This window comes from Sturnira hondurensis, unplaced genomic scaffold, assembly GCF_014824575.4.
Source record: "Sturnira hondurensis isolate 20B ecotype Veracruz unplaced genomic scaffold, ASM1482457v3 Scaffold0013378, whole genome shotgun sequence".
Lineage (NCBI taxonomy): Eukaryota > Metazoa > Chordata > Mammalia > Chiroptera > Phyllostomidae > Sturnira > Sturnira hondurensis.
In genome coordinates, this window is record NW_028086009.1 from 721465 (window position 1) to 728489 (window position 7025).

Genomic DNA, 7025 nt, shown 5'->3' on the forward strand with positions numbered 1-7025 from the left:
TCTTGTCAGTGTCCCAGGGTAGGTCAGAATCAGAACAACTGGAATGCCATTTATTAATTCACAATAAAAGACAGAAATATCCACCTAAGTAGATCAGGGTTTCAGCTACAAACAATAGAACCAACTCTAGCTAACAGCAGATAAAAGGAAAATCATTACAGCTAATGTGAGACTCAGAATTTTCAGACACTCAGAGCCAATAAATCAAGCTCAGAGACTCCACAGTCAAGAAGATCCAAATGCCAATACCAGACCACTCATAGGCTAGTCTCATTGGCATTGTGGAGGCACATCACAACTGACCAACTGGACACAGAGCATAAGACACTGAGCCGGCTGTGCTGACCCAGGATGTTACTGTTAGAGCTTTGCTGTGATCACTCCTCCTGAAAGCCCAATCATGTCCAGCCATTCTCTCATAAAGGGCATTTTTTGAACATGACCTGCCTGTTCATGTGGCCCATCTCCCTGGTCCAAACTGGTTCACATGTCTGGCCTTAGCTAGCCTAAAGGATGGCTTGGAATGCAAGTTTTCTTGCCTTTGGTGTTGGAAGGTGAAAATCTCAATGATAAAAATTACAAAATGTAAAATGAAAAGTCCAAAAATTGTAGGGTGGCCATAATAACAGTAAATATCCACAGTGCAGCATGACCTGAAGACAGGCTTATCTTGACATACCATCAGAATGTTCTTGTTCAACATGAGGTTAAAGTAAGCAAGTTATATATATGACTTGAGTTTTCCATTGCTTTAATTTTTAGGCTCTAATACCCTGTTGGATTAAATGCCAGAATTCATTTGTTCAATAAGGCATAAAGGCCTGCTAGTTGCCCACACCACACATACTCACACCACACACAACAGCAGCACTGCTGGAAGTGAGACTACCCTCCCTTTGTCCGTCTTCCTCAGTGACGTTACTCTCTCTGCCTTTTTCCCTTCCTTCCCAAGGCTGCCTCCCAGGCCTATGTCTGTTCATTTATTTTCCTTTTGCAATCCACAGAGCTAGTATAATCTTTCAGAACTTGGCCTGAAAAAAAGAAAAAGCATTTTTCCTATTAGCATATACATCTCCCAGGAAAAAAAACTTCAAATCACCTTCCACATGCCAGAGTGAGTCCAACCTTGACACCTGCTTTCCCACAACACCAGTAATAACTCCAACTCCCTGTGAAAGCTATAACTTTAATAAAAAACAGGTCACACGTCAGACATCAGTACTGCAAGAACATGCAAACACTCACACATACTCTGTCACCAATAACTCATAAAAGAAAATGAAATTTCCAACAGTATCCCCTGACCAGTTCCTCTAAGGAGTTCCCTGGGGAGAGGGAAAGAGAACTAAATGCCCTCACCGCTCTCGATACCATTTGCAGGGCCTTTTGTTGTCATAGTTAGCTTCCTTATCCACAGCCAGTAATTGGGACACACAGCTGGAGGGTCAGTAAGGAGAAGGCACTAAAAAGGTACACAATCAAACTCAGAAAAACTTGGGTTCCAGTCCTGGCTCTGTCTTTTACCAGCCATGTGACACAAGACAATTACCTCCTCTAGCTCGGTCTCATTTTCCACCTCTGTAGAATGGGCATGAGGTTCCTACCTCACAGAACTTTAGTGAGAATTAAAGAAATATATACAATGAACCTCATATAGTAGCAAGCAAGTGGTAACTACTGCCAGCACTGCTGGTTACTGTCATCATCACCTTTAGTATTGAACCAAAGGATCCTATCAGCTCAGAGTTGAAAATAAAGAGTCCCTCATGCCCATGCTGAGAATTCATCTCAACTAGACAGAAAAACCACTTCCTTGTCATTTAGATAATGGAAGCATTCCAATTCTGTTGGACATAATGATTGGCCTGCCAGGGGAGATGACAGCCCATAGAGGGGAAGGACTACGGAGCTGGGAGCTATCACTTAGGAATCCTGTGTAGAGCTTGACCCCTTCTCACCCCTTCTGGGAACCTCCCCACTCTCTCCTTACCCAGACACTGGCTTCCTCATTACAAGCAGCCTGGGGTGGGGGAGGGGTTACTCTCCCTCTGCAGAAAACAGGAACTGTGTTTATGCACTGTCCCTGTAGAAAGTGAAACTGCATGACTGGAAGAATCCCATGATCATTCCACCCCCTAATGAGAGAGACTGTTTGCAGGCAGATGAAATTAAATTGCAAACTCTACTGACTTCAACAACAGGTGCCACATGGGCAAACCCAAAGTGGGGTGTTGAACTGTCAAAGGGATTTCACTCTTCCTGACACTTTGACTTTGGGTAATGGCCTCCTACCAGTCTTGCTGCCAGAAATATCACCACTAGAGATCCATTCCACTGGGTTCTTGCCCTGAAATCCTTTTAAAAGTGTTAATCCCCAGGGAGACAAAACAGACAACTCAATCATGCTAACGTGCTAGTGCAGAACCTGGTTCCAATCCTAGCTGAGTTTTGGGGCCAAGATCCCTTATGTGGAAACTGGAGGAATGCTGAGAATCAGAGCTACCTCCTTAGAGTTCAGGGAAGATAAAATGAGAACTTATAGGGAAGACACTTAGCACAGGCCCTCACAGTGTGAACATTTAACAACCCATTCACCTTTTGAGGAATCTTTATGGAACTTTCTCTCTGGCAAACACTCATCTGCTTGGAAAAACGCAGACCCTAAAACTCATCCTTAAAGGTCCCACATCAGTGGCTCTGGGCTGCAGAAGATGCACTTTTCACAACCCTCCCGTAACTTGTGGAGGGTTGTGAAACCCTCGCATTATCCTCAGACCCCCACCCCTGCCCTTGCCCCTACCCCTACCATTGAGGCCAATCCCTGGATCTAGCAAATAAGGGTTCAGTTTTTCCCAACAGGAAGGGCCTGAGGAGGAGAGGACTGATTAGGGATATAAGCAATGAATACTAGAAAAGGTGAGGAAAGAAGTGATAAAATTCTCAGAGCTAAACTTTCCTGCAGAGAAGCTGGGTGAGGAGAGTATTGAGGGTTAATGTAGGTAAGAAACTGACAGAACAAAGACAAGTCTATACAGAAAAAAGTGCCTTCCCCCAAAAAACTATTGTGTGAATCCCAGACACCAGCCACAGGCCCTGAAATTCCAGTTTAAAGCAATTCAGTTCCTGTTCCATTCAGCAAGCTCAGGCGATGGCGATGAACTGCAGGCATTTGCTCTTCTGTGCTACTTTTCATGCCAGAGCCTCAAAGCCTTTTCAAACACAAATCTGTCCAATCTCAACCATTTTGAGAGATTTGGCAAAGGAATAGTGGGGATCACTTCCCTCCCTACCTCAAGGGCAGCCTTTTGGGTGGTGAGAGGAAGGAAGTAGGAGGCTGAAGCTGTTTAACTACCACTTAACCAGACATCCTGACAGCTCAGAGAACTTTGACATCAGACATTTCTGGGACACTTAATCTGAGGCTGTGGAATCACAAAAATACCTGGATCTCCACCTCTGCCTTTCTGGCTTTAGTTTTCCCTTGTTTAGCGTGAATAGTGTCTGGTGATTTGGCAGACAGTGAAAGTGCCTACCCAGTGTCTTCCTTTGTAACAAAACCCCAACTTTTTTCTGGGGTAAAACAGGGGTAGAGCATGGTTCATTTATGCCAGATTACCAATCTTCTTCCCATTTTCCCAGCCTCCTTGCCACTATGAGTGACCACATAACCCTGGTTTGGCCGCAGGGGGAGTGTATGTGCCAGAACTCTCTATATTGCAGTAACAGATTAACTCTATCTCAGCGACTTAATACCACAGAGTTTTCTTTTTCCCTCTCACATTGTAATTATAATCAGTAGAGAAACTGCTCCACACTCACCCAAGAACCCGGACTGATGGAGCCTCCATCATGTTCAAATGGAACAATTGAAAACTGTGGTCTCCAAAGTCACCGTGAAAGAGAGAAGATTGAAGTTGGGTCTCAACTGCCTATGCTGGGAAATGACATGTTATTTTTTTCATGGTCCATTAATCACACAGAGTCACGTGGTGCTAATCTAAGGGAGGCTTGAAAGTTCAGGGTTAAAGATACAATGTCTGGTGACACTGTCTATGCCACAGATGTGACTGCATGACAAAGATGACCTCTAATGCTACCTCACATACCTTTGTCTCCTTGTAGGAGTCCACTTTACAACTGGTAGCCTGGACCACCTCTCAACTGAAGCTAAAAGTGCCTAACCAGTCTAGCATTCCTGTGAGCTCAGCAATTGTATAAACAGAGTAGCCTATGGTTGTGCAGGTAATAACTGGGAACCATAAGACTGTCACCCCCGGCAATGGGTGAGTCATTTCTTTACTCAAAAAGAAAGGCATGTCATTGCCATACCTGGCTCTGCGCTGGGCTTAGGAAGCTCTGAGTAAATAAAATGGGTCTACTAGTCCTTGAAAGTCTCAAAGGATCATAAAGAAATCAGGAAGAACTTTCAAAAATCGTCCTGATGTTACACATGATAAATAAACACTGAAAATTAATTCTATCCCAGCACAACCTCTGAGACCAGATACTTGCTTGGTAAGAATTCTGAGGAAAAGTGGAATCAATGGCAACTTTAGAAGCTATTTCAAGGAGTTTAAGTCTTGAATGTGAAAAGGGACAGTTAAAGAGGAAAAAGCACTGGTGTTTTTGTCATCTATGAATGCCCACTTGTTTGTAATAAAAAATATGAAGAAAAGCTCTTTCAATAACCTTGGAAAGTTTACCCACCTCATGGGAGCACTTTAAGAGGCCCCACGCTGCCCTGACTGGCTGCACTCCCTTGCAGCTCCTTCAGCCCCCAAAGATGCCCTCTGTGTGCTCCTGCCAGTTGTCCCAATCACCGCAGATCCTCCCTAATCTGAGCTGTAATTTGGTATGTCACGAGTGTGAAGAACAATTAACCACTGGAGTATTGCGTAGCTTCAGAACTTCAAAAGTCTCTTGAGATAAAACATATGCAAATGGCAATGTCTATTATTGGTCTGATAACCATTCTTTAATTCCATCTTAAGAGAGGAGAGATTTCCAGACATTGTGATATATTTGATCCAATGAAATATTCAAACTAACTTTATATCACTTGGGTGGTAATTTATCTTCTCTGCCTGGAGCAGAAAGAGGTTTCAGAGCAGTAATAATGGATTTATATATTTTTCCCAAGTCACTTTTTTTCATTTGGAGTATGGACATTCAAAACTGTGCAGTCTTTGTAGCGTGATGCTGCTCCAGGCATAGAGACATTCAAAGGACTCTGAGATGCAGGTAACCACTTCCTGCACCAACTGTGTGTCCAGGTTAGAAGTCACAGTACACAAAGATGGAAGCCCTTTCTTGATATCAATAATATGCAGTGAGAGAGAGGAATGAGACAGAGGAAAAATGAGATGGAAAACAAAGAGTGAGCAAATGGGAATGATGATGGAGAAACTAAAGAGAAAAAGGAAAAGAGCAGAAGTTAACAGCCCACATTTATACCTTCAGAAGACAGAGTCCTCCTTGTTAAAGATACCAAGTAGGCACTTCCCCCCTTCCTCATCACATTCCCTTGGATATCTCTGTTTTCCAAGATTTGTTTTTGACTCTACTGTTTCCCAGAAAACTGACTCCACCAAAACCAGACCAAAAAAAAAGACCGAGAGAGTCATGTGGGACCTGGTAGGATAATGCCTGTTTTATTCAAATAAGGAGGAAACTGTGTTAATAAACGCCTGTGACACTTAATGATGTGGCTTTCGTTTTGAACACATCATTGCTCGATATTGAATCCATCCATTTTGATAATAAACCCCAGAACCATAAAACTCTTGCTTTTCACCCATAAATAAATAAATAACAGAGACCTACTTTTGCATGCTGGGAAGGAGGGAGGATTGCAATTCCTCTGCATGCCTTTGCATCTTATGAACTCTATTCAGCCACATGGCCTCCCATTCGTCTCTGTGGAAATCCAATTTCCTTCTCGCAGGTTCGTCTGCCAGTTTTCTAATTTTCACATCAAACTGCATATTACTCATTGTCAGGCTGGTTGTTCTGGAAGAATCGTTAGTCTTAAACCCTTTATCATTATTTTCAGTCTAGCCACAGACTGGCATCCAGCCAGACAGCACGTTTCCAAACCACCCCAAAAGCTCAAAATTTCAAACCCATGTTCTCCTGGCCCAGGCAAGGGCCACTGAGAATAACACTTTTTGAAAGATAAATCCAGATTCTATAACGCAGCAAAAGGGCCCTTCCAGTATACTCAGTAGTGTGTGATTCATTTCTCCATCCCCAGCACTTAGCACACAATAGACCCTTAATAAATCATTGATTTAAAAAGGAATAAACGATGTAGTGAATGGTATGTTACATATGCAGACTTCTACAAGATTACATGTTACATACTAAAACTGAACTTTATTGTACCCAGTATAAATTTTTATTTAACCCACTTATGCTAATGAAAGATCTTTTTTATTTTAAAAGGATCGCTAATTATTCTTTCAATGGCTGTTTTAAAATATAATTAATTTTAATTTGTCATGAAGTTGATCCATAAAAAGTTACCAGGCTCAGATCTTCCCCAGATCTGCAGCTTCCAAATCTGTATGTTGGGTCCTAAGGCCCTTGTTCATGCCCACATTTCCAAATTGTCAGGATGATGGAAGGTCTAACATACGTTTCTCCTTTAAGGCTGGTGTCCATCCTGGAAAGGGATCTCTCAGGGCCACCACAGCCAGAGAGAAAGTTCAGCTGGAAATCTATCTCCCTGACATATTCAGAGGATGGGCAGGCAGCTGTAAGGACCCACCTTCCTGGAAGTCTTGTTCTGTGGACATTTACCCTGTTCCTAGCAATATCCCCAGACTGTTTTAGCTGCTCCCCAGGTACAAGCTCCAAAGGACCAGAGAAAAATGCTGCCTTTTCCTTATAGTTTTCTGGAGAGATGAACTACAAAGAAAATGCTTTATTCCTTAATAGAATCAAACCTCAAAAGCCTAAGGTTCCTAGCAAGTAAATGCAATTCTTGACCCTGGATGCTACACTGGAGGGAAAAAAATACTACA